The sequence below is a fragment of the Bufo gargarizans genome, chromosome 9 (genome assembly GCF_014858855.1).
Source record: "Bufo gargarizans isolate SCDJY-AF-19 chromosome 9, ASM1485885v1, whole genome shotgun sequence".
Lineage (NCBI taxonomy): Eukaryota > Metazoa > Chordata > Amphibia > Anura > Bufonidae > Bufo > Bufo gargarizans.
This window is the reverse complement of record NC_058088.1, coordinates 111,903,658-111,923,555: the sequence shown is the minus strand read 5'-3', so window position 1 is coordinate 111,923,555 and position 19,898 is coordinate 111,903,658.

The window sequence follows — 19,898 nt, the reverse complement described above, 5'->3', positions numbered from 1 at the left end:
ACTACTTGCCCCAAGAGGCCGTCACAGCCATGCCTACTATTGGCATGGCTGTGATTGGCCAGAGCACCATGTGACCCAGCCTCTATTTAAGCTGGAGTCACATAGCGCCGCCCGTCACTCTGCTCTGATTAGCGTAGGGAGAGGTTGCGGATGCGACAGTAGGGCGAGATTAGGCAGATTAACTCCTCCAAAGGACTTCACTTGATTAATCGATCGATCTGCAGCTGTGCATCATTGAGCTGCTGAAATTCAAGTGCTCACTCACTGTTTTTAGGCTGCCCAGACCGTTTGTCAGTCACTTTTTTCTGGGGTGATCGGCGGCCATTTTGTGTCTTGTGCGGTGCTGCGACCAAGTGCATCCAAGCTGCGACCAAGTGCATTTAACCCTCAATGGTGTGGTTGTTTTTTGGCTAAAGCCTACATCAGGGTGAAGCTGTCACACCAAGTGCATTTAACCAGCAATAGTCTGTTCATTTTTTTGGCCATATACTAAATCAGGGGCAAGCTGCGCCTGTCACCAAGTGCATTTAACCCTCAATGGTGTGGTTGTTTTTTGGCTAAAGCCTACATCAGGGTGAAGCTGTCACACCAAGTGCATTTAACCAGCAATAGTCTGTTCATTTTTTGGCCATATACTACATCAGGGGCAAGCTGCGCCCGTCACCAAGTGCATTTAACCCTCAGTAGTGTGGTGCGTCAAGCTGTGACACCAAGTGCATTTAACCAGCAATAGTCTGTTCATTTTTTGGCCATATACTAAATCAGGGGCAAGCTGCGCCCGTCACCAAGTGCATTTAACCAGCAATAGTGTGGTTATTTTTTGGCCATATCCCAGTCTAATTCTGTCACTAAATCCATACCGGTCACCCAGCGCCTAAATACTAGGCCTCAAATTTATATCCCGCTAAATCTCTCGTTACCGCTGTCCTGTTGTGGCTGGGAAAGTTATTTAGTGTCCGTCAAAGCACATTTTTTGTTCTGGGTTGAAGTACAATTCCCAATTTAGCAATTTCATAATTTAGTGGTTCCTGCTATATCAGAGCTATTTGAAATCTATCCCTAAAAGGGTATATAATATTCAAGGTGCACATTGGGTCATTCAGAATAACTTCACACACACCCGCTACTGTGTATTTCCAAGTCTAATTCTGTCACTAAACCCATACCTGTCACCCAGCGCCTAAATACTAGGCCTCAAATTTATATCCTGCTAAATCTCTCGTTACCGCTGTCCTGTTGTGGCTGGGAAAGTTATTTAGTGTCCGTCAAAGCACATTTTTTGTTCTGGGTTGAAATACAATTCCCAATTTAGCAATTTCATAATTTAGTGGTTCCTGCTATATCAGAGCTATTTGAAATCTATCCCTAAAAGGGTATATAATATTCAAGGTGCACATTGGGTCATTCAGAATAACTTCACACACACCCGCTACTGTGTATTTCCAAGTCTAATTCTGTCACTAAACCCATACCTGTCACCCAGCGCCTAAATACTAGGCCTCAAATTTATATCCTGCTAAATCTCTCGTTACCGCTGTCCTGTTGTGGCTGGGAAAGTTATTTAGTGTCCGTCAAAGCACATTTTTTGTTCTGGGTTGAAATACAATTCCCAATTTAGCAATTTCATAATTTAGCGGTTCCTGCTATATCAGAGCTATTTGAAATCTATCCCTAAAAGGGTATATAATATTCAAGGTGCACATTGGGTCATTCAGAATAACTTCACACACACCCGCTACTGTGTATTTCTAAGTCTAATTCTGTCACTAAACCCATACCTGTCACCCAGCGCCTAAATACTAGGCCTCAAATTTATATCCTGCTAAATCTCTCGTTAACGCTGTCCTGTTGTGGCTGGGAAAGTTATTTAGTGTCCGTCAAAGCACATTTTTTGTTCTGGGTTTAAATACAATTCCCAATTTAACAATTTCATAATTTAGTGGTTTCTGCTATATCAGAGCTATTTGAAATCTATCCCTAAAAGGGTATATAATATTCAAGGTGCACATTGGGTCATTCAGAATAACTTCACACACACCCGCTACTGTGTATTTCCAAGTCTAATTCTGTCACTAAACCCATACCTGTCACCCAGCGCCTAAATACTAGGCCTCAAATTTATATCCTGCTAAATCTCTCGTTACCGCTGTCCTGTTGTGGCTGGGAAAGTTATTTAGTGTCCGTCAAAGCACATTTTTTGTTCTGGGTTGAAATACAATTCCCAATTTAGCAATTTCATAATTTAGTGGTTTCTGCTATATCAGAGCTATTTGAAATCTATCCCTAAAAGGGTATATAATATTCAAGGTGCACATTGGGTCATTCAGAATAACTTCACACACACCCGCTACTGTGTATTTCTAAGTCTAATTCTGTCACTAAACCCATACCTGTCACCCAGCGCCTAAATACTAGGCCTCAAATTTATATCCTGCTAAATCTCTCGTTAACGCTGTCCTGTTGTGGCTGGGAAAGTTATTTAGTGTCCGTCAAAGCACATTTTTTGTTCTGGGTTTAAATACAATTCCCAATTTAACAATTTCATAATTTAGTGGTTTCTGCTATATCAGAGCTATTTGAAATCTATCCCTAAAAGGGTATATAATATTCAAGGTGCACATTGGGTCATTCAGAATAACTTCACACACACCCGCTACTGTGTATTTCCAAGTCTAATTCTGTCACTAAACCCATACCTGTCACCCAGCGCCTAAATACTAGGCCTCAAATTTATATCCTGCTAAATCTCTCGTTACCGCTGTCCTGTTGTGGCTGGGAAAGTTATTTAGTGTCCGTCAAAGCACATTTTTTGTTCTGGGTTGAAATACAATTCCCAATTTAGCAATTTCATAATTTAGTGGTTTCTGCTATATCAGAGCTATTTGAAATCTATCCCTAAAAGGGTATATAATATTCAAGGTGCACATTGGGTCATTCAGAATAACTTCACACACACCCGCTACTGTGTATTTCTAAGTCTAATTCTGTCACTAAACCCATACCTGTCACCCAGCGCCTAAATACTAGGCCTCAAATTTATATCCTGCTAAATCTCTCGTTAACGCTGTCCTGTTGTGGCTGGGAAAGTTATTTAGTGTCCGTCAAAGCACATTTTTTGTTCTGGGTTTAAATACAATTCCCAATTTAACAATTTCATAATTTAGTGGTTTCTGCTATATCAGAGCCATTTGAAATCTATCCCTAAAAGGGTATATAATATTCAAGGTGCACATTGGGTCATTCAGAATAACTTCACACACACCCGCTACTGTGTATTTCCAAGTCTAATTCTGTCACTAAACCCATACCTGTCACCCAGCGCCTAAATACTAGGCCTCAAATTTATATCCTGCTAAATCTCTCGTTAACGCTGTCCTGTTGTGGCTGGGAAAGTTATTTAGTGTCCGTCAAAGCACATTTTTTGTTCTGGGTTTAAATACAATTCCCAATTTAACAATTTCATAATTTAGTGGTTTCTGCTATATCAGAGCTATTTGAAATCTATCCCTAAAAGGGTATATAATATTCAAGGTGCACATTGGGTCATTCAGAATAACTTCACACACACCCGCTACTGTGTATTTCCAAGTCTAATTCTGTCACTAAACCCATACCTGTCACCCAGCGCCTAAATACTAGGCCTCAAATTTATATCCTGCTAAATCTCTCGTTAACGCTGTCCTGTTGTGGCTGGGAAAGTTATTTAGTGTCCGTCAAAGCACATTTTTTGTTCTGGGTTTAAATACAATTCCCAATTTAACAATTTCATAATTTAGTGGTTTCTGCTATATCAGAGCTATTTGAAATCTATCCCTAAAAGGGTATATAATATTCAAGGTGCACATTGGGTCATTCAGAATAACTTCACACACACCCGCTACTGTGTATTTCCAAGTCTAATTCTGTCACTAAACCCATACCTGTCACCCAGCGCCTAAATACTAGGCCTCAAATTTATATCCTGCTAAATCTCTCGTTAACGCTGTCCTGTTGTGGCTGGGAAAGTTATTTAGTGTCCGTCAAAGCACATTTTTTGTTCTGGGTTTAAATACAATTCCCAATTTAACAATTTCATAATTTAGTGGTTTCTGCTATATCAGAGCTATTTGAAATCTATCCCTAAAAGGGTATATAATATTCAAGGTGCACATTGGGTCATTCAGAATAACTTCACACACACACGCTTCTGTGCATTTCCAAGTCTAATTCTGTCACTAAATCCATACCGGTCACCCAGCGCCTAAATACTAGGCCTCAAATTTATATCCCGCTGAATTTGAATACAATACATTGGGCCAAATAATATATTTGTTGTTGTGGTGAACCATAACAATGAGAAAAACATCTAGTAAGGGACGCGGACGTGGACATGGTCGTGGTGGTGTTAGTGGACCCTCTGGTGCTGGGAGAGGACGTGGCCGTTCTGCCACATCCACACGTCCTAGTGTACCAACTACCTCAGGTCCCAGTAGCCGCCAGAATTTACAGCGATATATGGTGGGGCCCAATGCCGTTCTAAGGATGGTAAGGCCTGAGCAGGTACAGGCATTAGTCAATTGGGTGGCCGACAGTGGATTTAGCACGTTCACATTATCTCCCACCCAGTCTTCTGCAGAAAGCGCACAGATGGCGCCTGAAAACCAACCCCATCAGTCTGTCACATCACCCCCATGCATACCAGGGAAACTGTCTCAGCCTCAAGTTATGCAGCAGTCTCTTATGCTGTTTGAAGACTCCGCTGGCAGGGTTTCCCAAGGGCATCCACCTAGCCCTTCCCCAGCGGTGAAAGACATAGAATGCACTGACGCACAACCACTTATGTTTCCTGATGATGAGGACATGGGAATACCACCTCAGCATGTCTCTGATGATGACGAAACACAGGTGCCAACTGCTGCGTCTTTCTGCAGTGTGCAGACTGAACAGGAGGTCAGGGATCAAGACTGGGTGGAAGACGATGCAGGGGACGATGAGGTCCTAGACCCCACATGGAATGAAGGTCGTGCCACTGACTTTCACAGTTCGGATGAAGAGGCAGTGGTGAGACCGAGCCAACAGCGTAGCAAAAGAGGGAGCAGTGGGCAAAAGCAGAACACCCGCCGCCAAGAGACTCCGCCTGCTACTGACCGCCGCCATCTGGGACCGAGCACCCCAAAGGCAGCTTCAAGGAGTTCCCTGGCATGGCACTTCTTCAAACAATGTGCTGACGACAAGACCCGAGTGGTTTGCACGCTGTGCCATCAGAGCCTGAAGCGAGGCATTAACGTTCTGAACCTGAGCACAACCTGCATGACCAGGCACCTGCATGCAAAGCATGAACTGCAGTGGAGTAAACACCTTAAAACCAAGGAAGTCACTCAGGCTCCCCCTGCTACCTCTTCTGCTGCTGCCGCCTCGGCCTATTCTGCTGCTGCCGCCTCGGCCTCTTCCTCCGCCTCTGGAGGAACGTTGGCACCTGCCGCCCAGCAAACAGGGGATGTACCACCAACACCACCACCACCACCTCCGTCACCAAGCGTCTCAACCATGTCACACGCCAGCGTTCAGCTCTCCATCTCACAAACATTTGATAGAAAGCGTAAATTCCCACCTAGCCACCCTCGATCCCTGGCCCTGAATGCCAGCATTTCTAAACTACTGGCCTATGAAATGCTGTCATTTAGGCTGGTGGACACAGACAGCTTCAAACAGCTCATGTCGCTTGCTGTCCCACAGTATGTTGTTCCCAGCCGGCACTACTTCTCCAAGAGAGCCGTGCCTTCCCTGCACAACCAAGTATCCGATAAAATCAAGTGTGCACTGCGCAACGCCATCTGTAGCAAGGTCCACCTAACCACAGATACGTGGACCAGTAAGCACGGCCAGGGACGCTATATCTCCCTAACTGCACACTGGATAAATGTAGTGGCAGCTGGGCCCCAGGCGGAGAGCTGTTTGGCGCACGTCCTTCCGCCGCCAAGGATCGCAGGGCAACATTCTTTGCCTCCTGTTGCCACCTCCTCCTTCTCGGCTTCCTCCTCCTCTTCTTCCACCTGCTCATCCAGTCAGCCACACACCTTCACCACCAACTTCAGCACAGCCCGGGGTAAACGTCAGCAGGCCATTCTGAAACTCATATGTTTGGGGGACAGGCCCCACACCGCACAGGAGTTGTGGCGGGGTATTGAACAACAGACCGACGAGTGGTTGCTGCCGGTGAGCCTCAAGCCCGGCCTGGTGGTGTGTGATAATGGGCGAAATCTCGTTGCAGCTCTGGGACTAGCCAATTTGACGCACATCCCTTGCTTGGCGCATGTGCTGAATTTGGTGGTGCAGAAGTTCATTCACAACTACCCCGACATGTCAGAGCTGCTGCATAAAGTGCGGGCCGTCTGTTCGCGCTTCCGGCGTTCACATCCTGCTGCTGCTCGCCTGTCTGCGCTACAGCGTAACTTCGGCCTTCCCGCTCACCGCCTCATATGCGACGTGCCCACCAGGTGGAACTCCACCTTGCACATGCTGGACAGACTGTGCGAGCAGCAGCAGGCCATAGTGGAGTTTCAGCTGCAGCACGCACGGGTCAGTCGCACTACAGAACAGCACCACTTCACCACCAATGACTGGGCCTCCATGCGAGACCTGTGTGCCCTGTTGCGCTGTTTCGAGTACTCCACCAACATGGCCAGTGGCGATGACACCGTTATCAGCGTTACAATACCACTTCTATGTCTCCTTGAGAAAACACTTAGGGCGATGATGGAAGAGGAGGTGGCCCAGGAGGAGGAGGAGGAGGAGGAGGAAGAGGGGTCATTTTTAGCACTTTCAGGCCAGTCTCTTCGAAGTGACTCAGAGGGAGGTTTTTGGCAACAGCAGAGGCCAGGTACAAATGTGGCCAGCCAGGGCCCACTACTGGAGGACGAGGAGGACGAGGATGAGGAGGAGGTGGAGGAGGATGAGGATGAAGCATGGTCACAGCGGGGTGGCACCCAACGCAGCTCGGGTCCATCACTGGTGCGTGGCTGGGGGGAAAGGCAGGACGATGACGATACGCCTCCCACAGAGGACAGCTTGTCCTTACCCCTGGGCAGCCTGGCACACATGAGCGACTACATGCTGCAGTGCCTGCGCAACGACAGCAGAGTTGCCCACATTTTAACCTGTGCGGACTACTGGGTTGCCACCCTGCTGGATCCACGCTACAAAGACAATGTGCCCACCTTACTTCCTGCACTGGAGCGTGATAGGAAGATGCGCGAGTACAAGCGCACGTTGGTAGACGCGCTACTGAGAGCATTCCCAAATGTCACAGGGGAACAAGTGGAAGCCCAAGGCCAAGGCAGAGGAGGAGCAAGAGGTCGCCAAGGCAGCTGTGTCACGGCCAGCTCCTCTGAGGGCAGGGTTAGCATGGCAGAGATGTGGAAAACTTTTGTCAACACGCCACAGCTAACTGCACCACCACCTGATACGCAACGTGTTAGCAGGAGGCAACATTTCACTAACATGGTGGAACAGTACGTGTGCACACCCCTCCACGTACTGACTGATGGTTCGGCCCCATTCAACTTCTGGGTCTCTAAATTGTCCACGTGGCCAGAGCTAGCCTTTTATGCCTTGGAGGTGCTGGCCTGCCCGGCAGCCAGCGTTTTGTCTGAACGTGTATTCAGCACGGCAGGGGGCGTCATTACAGACAAACGCAGCCGCCTGTCTACAGCCAATGTGGACAAGCTGACGTTCATAAAAATGAACCAGGCATGGATCCCACAGGACCTGTCCGTCCCTTGTCCAGATTAGACATTAACTACCTCCCCATAACCATATATTATTGGACTCCAGGGCACTTCCTCATTCAATCCTATTTTTATTTTCATTTTACCATTATATTGCGAGGCTACCCAAAGTTGAATGAACCTCTCCTCTGCCTGTGTGCTAGGCCTAAATATATGCCAATGGACTGTTGCAGTGGTGGCTGACATGAAGCCTGATTCTCTGCTATGACATGCAGACTAATTCTCTGCTGACATGAAGCCAGATTGTCTGTTACGGGACCTCTCTCCTCTGCCTGGGTGCTGGGCCTAAATTTATGACAATGGACTGTTGCAGTGGTGGCTGACGTGAAGCCTGATTCTCTGCTATGACATGCAGACTGATTCTCTGCTGACATGAAGCCAGATTGTCTGTTACGGGACCTCTCTGCTCTGCCTGTGTGCTAGGCCTAAATATATGCCAATGGACTGTTGCAGTGGTGGGTGACGTGAAGCCTCATTCTCTGCTATGACATGCAGACTGATTCTCTGCTGACATGAAGCCAGATCGTCTGTTACGGGACCTCTCTGCTCTGCCTGTGTGCTAGGCCTAAATATATGCCAATGGACTGTTGCAGTGGTGGGTGACGTGAAGCCTCATTCTCTGCTATGACATGCAGACTGATTCTCTGCTGACATGAAGCCAGATTGTCTGTTACGGGACCTCTCTGCTCTGCCTGTGTGCTAGGCCTAAATATATGCCAATGGACTGTTGCAGTGGTGGGTGACGTGAAGCCTCATTCTCTGCTATGACATGCAGACTGATTCTCTGCTGACATGAAGCCAGATCCTCTGTTACGGGACCTCTCTCCTCTGCCTGGGTGCTGGGCCTAAATTTATGACAATGGACTGTTGCAGTGGTGGCTGACGTGAAGCCTGATTCTCTGCTATGACATGCAGACTGATTCTCTGCTGACATGAAGCCAGATCCTCTGTTACGGGACCTCTCTCCTCTGCCTGGGTGCTGGGCCTAAATTTATGAAAATGGACTCTTACAGTGGTGGGTGACGTGAAGCCTGATTCTCTGCTATGACATGAAGACTGATTCTCTGCTGACATGAAGCCAGATTGTCTGTTACGGGACCTCTCTCCTCTGCCTGGGTGCCGGGGCCTAAATATCTGAGAATGGACTGTTCCAGTGGTGGGTGACGGGAAGCCAGATTCTCTGCTATGGAACCTCTCTCCAATTGATTTTGGTTAATTTTTATTTATTTAATTTTTATTTTAATTAATTTCCCTATCCACATTTGTTTGCAGGGGATTTACCTACATGTTGCTGCCTTTTGCAGCCCTCTAGCCCTTTCCTGGGCTGTTTTACAGCCGTTTTAGTGCCGAAAAGTTCGGGTCCCCATTGACTTCAATGGGGTTCGGGTTCGGGACGAAGTTCGGATCGGGTTCGGATCCCGAACCCGAACATTTCCGGGATGTTCGGCCGAACTTCTCGAACCCGAACATCCAGGTGTTCGCTCAACTCTAGTATTAATGCAACTTAAAATTAGAATTTTGTGAAAAGGTTCAATAGTCTAGGCTCAAAGAGTCACACTCTAGTCAGCTAATTAATCCATATCCCCTGAGCAAAGGGTACCTCAAAATTGTGACTTTGGGGTTTCATAAGCTATAAGCCAAATTATAACAAATAAAGGCTTGAAATATCTCGCTTTGCATGTAATGAGTCTATCTCATATATTAGTTTCACCTTTCAAGTTGGATTACTGAAATAAATTAACTTTGCACAATATTCAAATTTTTAGAGTTTCACCTGTATATATTGTGACACAATGAGAGGTTTGGTCTGGGAAAACAGGTATTTTCCTCCCAGCATGTGCTGCTTGACTGATCTGATTTACAGCCAGGTGAGGTCAAATACAGGACCGTATTTTAAATGCGATGTGTTTTAGCAGCACCTGGCTGTCCTCAAATAGGCAGCTGGGCTCAGAAGCCATGTCTATGTGTTGGGATCTGGGAGCCTTGTGTCTGAATTAAGGCTTGCTACCTGTTTGGCGTGAAAACAGGTTGGTGCTGCTATCAAAAACGACTCTTTGAGGCAGAATTGCCGCATGGTGTGAATTACCAACACCGCAAGGTGACTTTTTTGTTTGAATATGACTGCTTGCTTTGTCACTTGCCTAAAGTGTGAATAAAACACTGAACTGTTTGATCCAAAGAGCTTGTTGTTGCCGCTATACTGCGTCCACTAATTCTGTCTTCAAGAGCGAGTCCCCACAAATGGTGGAGGATGTGTGCAAGAGCAGTGAGGCTGGTGTGAACGCCTATATTTTTGGTTTCTGCATTTTTTAGGCACGGTTGTTTGTCGTACATTAAACCAGCTGTATTAAAACCACTGCCCCACAACAAAATGGCGGCTGTTGTGAAGGCCCTCATGGAGGCTAATCTGCAGCAGCGAGAGACAAACCTGCAGCAACGCAAGGCTAATAAGCAGAAGCTGGACACTAACCAGTTGCTGCTACAACACGTAATGGCTTTGCAGACAGCAGGAGCAACCCCGAGCGTCCACGATGCCCGGAAAGAAGTCTGTGCCGGATGATCAAGTGGCCGACTACCAAAAAGTAAAGGGTGACATTTTGGCAAGACTGGAATTAATGTGTTGATCTGGGACCAGCGGGTACATCAGTGGGGGTTTAAAATGGCTGAGCCTGTGAGGACCCAGTATTATGACCTCCTCCACCACTTGCAAAAGTGGCTACAGCCTGATGTGCTGAGTCCCCCGGCTATACTGGATAGACTATTAGCTGATATATTCTGGAGGGCTTTGCCATACCCTATCCAGCACTGGATCGGTCAGGTCTCTACTGGCAATGCCCTTGAGATGGTGGACCTGGTGGAACGCTATGAAGCTACTGGGAATCTAAAGGAGAGTTCTGTCGGGAGGGGTGTCGGCAAACCCCGGAAATCTCTGCCCCAGGCCTGGAGATTTGAGCCGATAAAACCCGCCCAGGATGTACCCACGGCGGACCTGGCTCTGAAAGTCTGCTGGAGGTCAGGAGCCTGACCATGTAAGGGCTGACTGTCCCCATCGGGTTGAGCCCATGGACACTAACTATGGCTACCGTCAGTCGCTATATGCCAGGAGGCTGTGTGTAACAGGTACCCCAGAGTCTCTAGATCACTTGTGCCAGCTGGAAGTGGGAGACACTCCAGCATAGGCTCTGCTGGACTCAGGGAGTCTGGTGACCCTAGTAAAGGCTGGAAAGTAGGGGTGATGTGCATCCACAGAGACTTCAAAGACTACCCCACCACGCTGGTGTCTCATAATAGGGAGAGACTTCCCAGGTTTCCCGGCATTGTGGCCTGCTACGAGAATTACCGATACCAATGAGACAGGGGTAACCCCAGCAGAGTGGCCTTGCTCAGGGGGAAGACCACAACCCTGGGAACCCAAGGCCGAAGGGCCAGTGGTAGGGGTGACCACCACTTCGGTGAAAGGGGAGAGACAACCCTGCTTAGTTTGAAGGTGGGAGACGTGGAGGACTTGCCGCAGGGTCCTAAATTGGCAGACCTCAATGTCTCTGGGGATAATTTTGGTACCGCACAACACCAGGACCTAACCCTGTCCTAACCCTGAGAATGTGTTAACAGTAGCTGGTGAACCACAAAAAACGGGGGCCGAGTCAGTGTTTCTCCGTTTTGTGGTTCATCAGGGTATGCTGTATCGGGTAAACCAACTACGGGATGAGCATGTAGAACAGTTAGTGGTCCCCAAGGCTTATCGCAAACTCGTTTTAGATCTAGCCCACCAGCACGTTCTCGGGGTCACCTGGGGTTGCAGAAAACACAGGATCGTATACTACAGCGGTTTTACTGGCCCAGCATATTCAGAGATGTAGAAGAGTTTTGTAAGTCTTACCCGACCTGCCAGATAACTAGCCCCCAGCCACATTTCCATAGTCCCCTAGTTCCTCTGCCAATTATCGAGGTACCGTTTGACAGAATAGATATGGATCTCATAGGCCATCTTAGTCATCCTAGACTACGCCACTCGGTAACCGGAGGCAGTGCCACTGCGACATACATCGGCCAAACTCACTGGAGATGTTTTCCTGAGTAGGATTACCTAAAGAGGTTTTGACTGATCAGTGGTACCCTTTTATGTCCAAGGTGATGAGGGAACTCTCTAAGTTGCTGCACATAAAACAGCTACGGACGTCCATTTACCATCCGCAAATGGACGGTCTGGTAGAAAGGTTTAACCAAACATTAAAAAATGTGTTGAAAAGGGTGGTGACTAAAGATGGGAAGGACTGGGACCTTCTTCTGCCCTATCTCATGTTTGCAGTGCTAGAGGTACCCCAGGCCTCTACTGGGTTCTTGCCCTTCAAAATGCTATATGGCAGACACCCTCGCGGTCTCTTGGATGTAGCCAAAGAGGCATGGGAACAACAACCCACTCCATATAAAAGTGTTATTGAGTACGTTACCCAGATGCCAAAACGGATAGAGACAGTGTTGCCTCTTGTTAGGGAGCATATGGAGGCAGCATAGCGAGCCCAGAGTTGGGTCTATAATCGGCAGGCTTTGATCTTTAACCCGGGTGATTGTGTTTTGGTTCTGCTACCGACCGTGGACAGTAAGTTCCTGGCTAGATGGCAGAAGCCCTACGAGGTACTCGAGAAAGTTGGAGATTTGAACTACAAGGTACACCAGCCAGGGTGGCGAAAGCCGGAACAGATTAACCACGTTAATTTGCTTAGGCTGCGGAAGGATAGGGAGAACTCTACGGAAGACAGCCCGCGTTCGGGTTTTCTAAGGGAAGAGGTTCCGGCCCCTTTGTCTGATGCAAGGGAAGCGGTTTCTGCCGTAAAAGTTGCTGACAGCCTCTCCTCTAAACAAGCTCAGGAGGCCAGGGAGTTCGTTAGTCGAAACACCAATGTGTTCTCTGACCTCCCCGGACATACTTTCACAATCCAGCATGACATTGTCACAGAACTTCAGGCCAAAGTCCGGTAAAAACCAAAACGGGTACCTGAGGCTCGACGACCAGCCATCTCGGAGGAAGTGCAGTTAATGCTGCAACTAGATGTCATATAGTCTTAATACCCAAGCCAGACGGGATATTGCGGTTTTGTAACGATTTTCGTAAACTGAACGAGATTGCCAAATTCCCATGCTCTGGGTGGATGAGCTTATCGAGAGGTTAGGACAAGCCCGGTATTTTTCTGTTTCGGACCTCACGAAAGGGTACTGGTAGTTGCCCTTAATGGAGGCTGCCAAAAAGAAAACTGCCTTCATCACACCTGAGGGGCTGTATCAGTACAAGCTGCTACCCTTTAGTCTGCATGGTGCCCCCACCACTTTTCAATGGCTTATAGACATTGTGCTGCGTCCACATCGTCGGTACGCTTCGGCTTACCTGGACGATATTGTCATCCACAGTACTGACTGGGAAAGTCACCTACCCAAATTGCAGGCTGTAGTGGACTCCCTTGGGAAGGCGAAACTAACCACTAACCCAAAAAAATGTGCGATAGGGTTAGAGGAAACTAAGTACCTGGGGTATGTCATTGGGCGCAGAGTCATCAAACCCCAAGTGAAAAAAATAGAGGCAATACGAAATTGGCCCCGACCTGTCACCACTTGGCAAGTAAAGTCATCCCTGGGAATGGTGGGCTATTACATGAGGTTTGTCCCCCACTTTGCTACGGTGGCTGTGCCATTGACAGGGCTCTTAAAGGGACACAAGTCAATGATGGTTCGCTAGGATGATCGGGCGGAAGAGGGTTTCTCCTCTTTGAAGTCGGCCCTGTGCGGGTCCCTGGTTTTGGTGACACCCGACTTCAAAAGGGAGTTTATAGTATAGATCAATGCCTCTAAAGTAGGCCTCAGTGCTGTACTGTCTCAGGAAGTCAACGGGTAGGGGGCGTGATTTGCCGGTCGTGAAAGATGGCTGCGTGAAGCGAGAGTTCCAACGAACCTCCAGCGACAGTGGGACTGAACACCCCATATCCACTCGATTAACACCCGCCGACTGAGACCAGACAGACCCAGTGATGACCAGAGGCAAACGGTCGGTTAAGAAATATGGAAAGCTGGACTTTTACCTTGAAAAATGCCAAGGCCAAAATGGCGCCGCTTCCCCGCCTCTGCCTCGAACACCAGGACCTGACCACCCAGGTGTCCGGAACGATCTGATGGAGACACCTGCGGAGATAACGTCGGCCCACCTTCGTCTGGGCCATCTGAAAACTTGGCACCGCAAAACATGATCAGGGCTGACCAGAACCCCCTGACAATGAGCCCAGAGCAGCGCGCCTCCATTCCCGCACCATCTTCCTTATCAACTCCGGAGCAGCAGTCATCTGCAATTTCAAATGAGGTGAGCAGACATACTATACTCACCATCCAGGCGATCCCCACTAATAATCAACCAGCATCTGGTAACCTGCTGAAGGACATGTTAGTCCTCTTCAGTCAATCTATACAGAAAAATGTATCTTTCCTTGTCCTCCCACTCCAAACAGCAGTGGAGGCCATGGATAGCAGAGTCAGCCACGTGGAATCTAAAATGGGTGATTTTGCCACCTCACATAACCAGCTCATAGACGTGCATAATGAGCTATTAGAAGAACTGGACCACCTCAGAGCTAAATTAGTGTACCTTTAAGACAGGTATCTCTGAAGAAATTGTTCCTAAAGATCTGGCATTCTATCTTCAAGGCCTCTTAAAAACCCTCATCACAACTCTTTTCACTCATGATCTAATCCTAGACAGAACACACAGGATAATGAGACCAGGAAGTCAACGGGTAGGAGCATCCCGGTGTCTTGCTCAGCCGTAAGCTCACCCCAGCCAAGACCCGGTATAGTATAGTGGAGAGAGAGTGTCTGGCTATCAAGTGGGCACTCCAGACTCTCCGGTATTATTTATTGGGGAGAAAATTCCGCCTGGTGACTGACCATTCTGCTCTCAAGTGGATGAGCCAGGCCAAGTACAGAAATGCCCAGGTCACCCGATGGTTTTTCTCCCTACAAAACTTTAAGTTTTCGGTGGAACACAGGGTAGGCCGGTTACAGGGAAATGAGGATGCCCTGTCCCGGGTACACTGGTGTGTGTTCACCCCCTCAGGGTTGAACAAAGGGGGGAGCGCAAGTGAGAGGTTTGGTCTGGGAAAATAGGTATTTTCCTCCCAGCATGTGCTGCTGGGCTGATTTACAGCCAGGTGAGGTCAAATACCGATCCGGGTTTTGGTAGCACCTGGATGTCCTTAAATAGGCAGCTGGGCTCAGAAGCCATGTCTGTGTGCTGGGATCTGAGGCCTGTGCTGGGCAGAAGAGCTGAGCCCCGCGTGTCAGGTGAATAGGCTGCCTAAAGCCTGCATTTGGACTTTCTGGGGCAGAACTGCCACCAAGGTGATTTTTTGTTATATTAACTCGCCATTGGGTGTGAAGTAACACCAACACTGCAAAAGTGACGTTTTTTTTTTTTGGCACCATGTGTGAATAAACACTGAAGTTTGAATTACAAACTTGTATTTTGCCTCTGTACAGCGCCCGCTTATCCTAACTACCAGAGCAAATCCTCACAATATGTGAATGAAATGGCCTCCTCCACTGACGAGCAGGCAATTGTCGGGAAGGAACACTTCCTTCCTGACAATCGTCTGCTCAGTTGAGCAGGGTAAAGGGGCCTTTACCTAAACTAGTTTATAAATGTAGCTCTCCACTGCCATGGCGCCTACTTGTGTTTGCCCAAAATACAATCCAGAACCAGACAAAAAGAAATATCTTTGCTCATATCAGTTTATATTTTATCTGAATAAAACAAATTAAGTCATTTTGGTTTTCTTAAATCCAGTATGTAAAGCAGAGAGAACTTTATAGAATGTAAAAGAAAAGAAAATACATTTGTGTAAAAAAAAAGTCCCTTTATTGTGTTTTATAAATGTTTAAAAGGAGTTAGTCATGCATAGTACTGCTGCCTCTGAATCTCTATATGCAAACCGCTATTGGAATACATTGACAGGGCTTCTGTGTCCACTCTCACAATGGAAAGGACCTTCTGAGCAGCAGTTCACAAGTGTTCTCAGTCTATTCTAGAGGCAAACTGCAGCAGACATCGCAGAAACGGGATGAGCATCAGCATAGTCAGGGGCAGCGGTACTGCACTTAAAGAGGTATACCGGTTTTAATGATTACATTTATTTATATAGACAATAATACAGGGCTCAGCAACCTCCTGCACTCCAGCTGTTTTGAAACTACAACTCCCAGAATCCTCCTTTCACTTCTGTGGGAGTTACAAGAACAGCACATTAAGTTTGCATGCTGGGAGTTGTAGTTTCACAGCAGCTGGAGTGCTGAAGGTTGCTGATCCCTGCAATAGGATGTTGAACAATTTCTAATATACATCCGTTTTACAATTTTGCTTGCAGATATTTATTATATATCCATACAGTAGCCTCTCACTAAAGAAAAAAAAAAGGTATGGCCCATTCTAGTCCTGTGAAATGCATCTGTAGGAGAGCTGGATAGGACTCGTCATGTGACCCTCACAAGTATCGTGTGACCTGGCTTTCAGTTAATTGCCTAGGTATCTAACAGGTGAACAGTAAGGAGTATATTGAGGGGCAGAACATATATTTTCCAAAGTAGCTGTCTAAAATGAAAGGTGGAATCTGATTGGTTGCTATGGGCAACTAAGCCACTTCTACTTTACACCAGTTTGAGAAATGACCCCAATAGAGTATTGCTTCCTGCAGCAGCATCTCAACATGTCTGCCAGTGTCTGTGAAGAAGCCGATCTGGGGACTTTTTTCCCTTTAACATTAAACTTTATTAACAACATTACATCACCTACAGACAGGCAGCCATTTTCTAAATGTCAGGGATTATATGGTGTGTACAGTGTCATATGAATGTTTCAGTTAAACCATGGATACATTACACAGGACTCATATATGGGCTGCACCATTCTACTGCATATAGAGGTCAACTGCCTGATTTAAGACAGGTGTGTATGAAGACTTTTAAATACATGTATATTAGAAAATTAAAAAGAAGGTTCCAGCACTGTAGTATCGTTGTGTTGTTTCTTGATTTGTGGTAAAACAGATACAGTTTAGATGAAAATCCTCTCACTCCAACAGCAGTTTACGCGTTTTGAACGCCTAGTTCTGACTAAGTAGTTATGACTGAGAACTAGAGGTTTGAAACGCGTAAACTGCTGTTGGAGTGAGAGGATTTTCATCTAAGCTGTATCTGTTTTACCACAAATCAAGAAACAAGCAACACAACGATACTACAGTGCTGGAACCTTCTTTTTGTTTTGAATATGAGGTCTACCTGTTAATCCAAGACTAAGTCAAAGATGAGCTGGATTTGTTCTGTTTGGACATGAAAATGTTATGATTTCCTATTATATAAACTGGAATACCCCTTTAGTGGTGCTTGAGGGAGGTGGCCGGGTCTCTTTGAAGTATAATCTCAGGTAAAAACAGTACATTAGGCTACAGGAGGATTTCCTCTGGCTCATGCACGCTGAGCTCCTTCTCTCCCCTGACATTTGCCATATGGGTAAAGTGCACAGACTTGCACACGAGATCTTCAATATCAGATATCCAACTGATATCAGTGGGTTCATCCAAAATTTTATCATGTGCATGGCTAGCTTAACTAGCAAACTTTACATATCTTATTTTTATGAAATCTTTGAGGCTTGCCTTCCCTGCTTAGGAGGGTTGTCCAAAATTAAAAATAAAACAAAAACCTAACAGCAAAAAATGTGATAAAAATACTTCTGTCTAATCACCTGCATTTCAGTCCTCCCTGCCTGTGATGACTTGTCTGTACACTCATGTGACCACTGAAGCCAATCACTCACCTCAGCAGTCTTGTACCTTAAATGCAAGGCCAGGGACTGGCTGCAGTGGTCACATGGATGTATGGCACCAACAATGAACAGCAGGGACTGCCAGAGCAGCAGAGGATTAATCAGTGGAATACTTTTTTTTTCTTTTTACTTTTATCATACTTACTGCTGTTAGTTTTTTTTTATTTATAATCCTGCAAACCCCTTTAAACAACTCCTCATGTATACCCTGACACTAAGCCTTATGCTTTATTCACACGGTCAGTGTTCAGTCAGTGATTTCCATCAGTGATTGTGAGCCAAAACCAGGTGCCCTTCTAAACACAGAACAGGTGCAGATCTGTCCAACGTGCCTTTTCTCTGTGTAGCCTCCACTCCTTTAATTGGCTTACAATCACTAATGGAAATAACTGACCAAAACACTTGAGTGAATAAGGCTTTATTGAATTTGATCAAATTTTTATTTTTATTTTTTTTCCTGTGCAAGAGTAAAATAAAATAAAAAGTTTCATGAATGCAAAAAGTGAGCCATTATATAGGGTTAAAGCTACACTGTGACTGGCTGTGACACAAATATCGCAGCGTGATGTTATGACTCGTAAGTTGCTGTGACATGAAAATCACTAGAAATCTAAACCTGCTGGATTTCTTGCATCTGTTGAGTTGCAGTGCCTTTCGACAACAACGCAACCCCATTCATAGGAGTGCACACAGGGTGTGCCGGGTGTGCCTGGGCACACCCTAATCAAGCTTGCTGGCTGGCGAATACTAATGAAGCGCTTCCATTTTGGAAGTGCTCATTAGTACTGGAGGACCAGGAAGCGGCGAAGGCTCTGTACTTACCGCTTCCTGGTCCTCGGCTGTCGGCCGTCCAGGGCTGCGCACAGCGTGAGGCACTTTGTTACATCATGCTGTGCGCGCCAGTTCAGGGTGCACAGCCGAGAGCCGACATCAGGAGGAAGAAAATAGCAGGTGGCGAGGATTGGCGGCGTCCAGGAGCAGAGAGGGGCTAAGAAAAAGAAGAAGGGGGAAGAGAATGTTTCAAAGTTATATATAAATGTATATAAGTGTAGATGTGTAAATGGGGAAGGGGCATCTACACTTATATACATTTATATATAACTTTGAAACATTCTCTTCCCCCTTCTTCTTTTTCTTCACGGTGACTGCTCCTTTAGGATACAAGTGGACCTACACCAGCGAAAAACTTTTTAATCTAATTTTAAAATTAACTTCATCTTATAGTGCACATTTATATAGGACCTATATGCAGACTGATCACCTGCATAAGTAGGTCTCCTCTCTTTTCAATGTACGTTTTTATAACTTTCCTTCAGCTATATAAAGATATACACATTGATTCTCATCCTATATTGTGAATATTATAACACCACGATTGATATACTGAGTGAGATTATTTTATTGATTCACTGAATGGTGCAATTTTATATGTAATAAATAACAGGTTATATACCATATACGTAATTGACTCTCCCTATATATACCCAGCCATCTGAGTGCCCTCCATTTTTTGAATTCATACATACATCCAATATCTTGGCAATTTGTACTGCCATATTGGAGAGAGCACCAATCCGTGTTTAGTTGTCAGTAGAGCCTCTGTAACCTTTTTTCACTCCTTTTACATAGACGTGTTGAGAGTGTTCCTTTAAATGAGGCATAAATAGTGGTGGGCTGCAGAAATTACATTAAATGCAGTGAAGCACAGATGACACAGGTAGGTATTCATAGGTAATATTCAAAATAATGTACTGAGCAATTTTACTAGTTCAGATTTCTAAACTAGTAAAACAACTTTACTAGTTCAGAAATTGCTATGGAGGCATCAGAGCAACTATAAGGCTACTTTCACACTTGCGTTCGGAGCGGATCCGTCTGGTATCTGCACAGACGGATCCGCACCTATAATGCAAACGCTTAGATCCGTTCAGAACGGATCCGTTTGCATTACCATGAACAAAAAAAAAAAAAAAAAAACATTTTTTCTTTTTTTTTTTTTTTCTTCTTCATGGTAATGCAAACGGATCCATTTTGACTTTACATTGAAAGTCAATGGGGGACGGATCCGTTTGAAAATTGAGCCATATAGTGTCAAATTCAAACGGATCCGTCCCCATTGACTTCCATTGTAAGTCTGGACGGATCCGTTTGCCTCCGCACAGCCAGGCGGACACCCGAACGCTGCAAGCAGCGTTTAGGTGTCCGCCTGCTGAGCGGAGCGGAGGACAGACGGAGCCATACTGATGCATTCTGAGCGGATCCGCATCCACTCA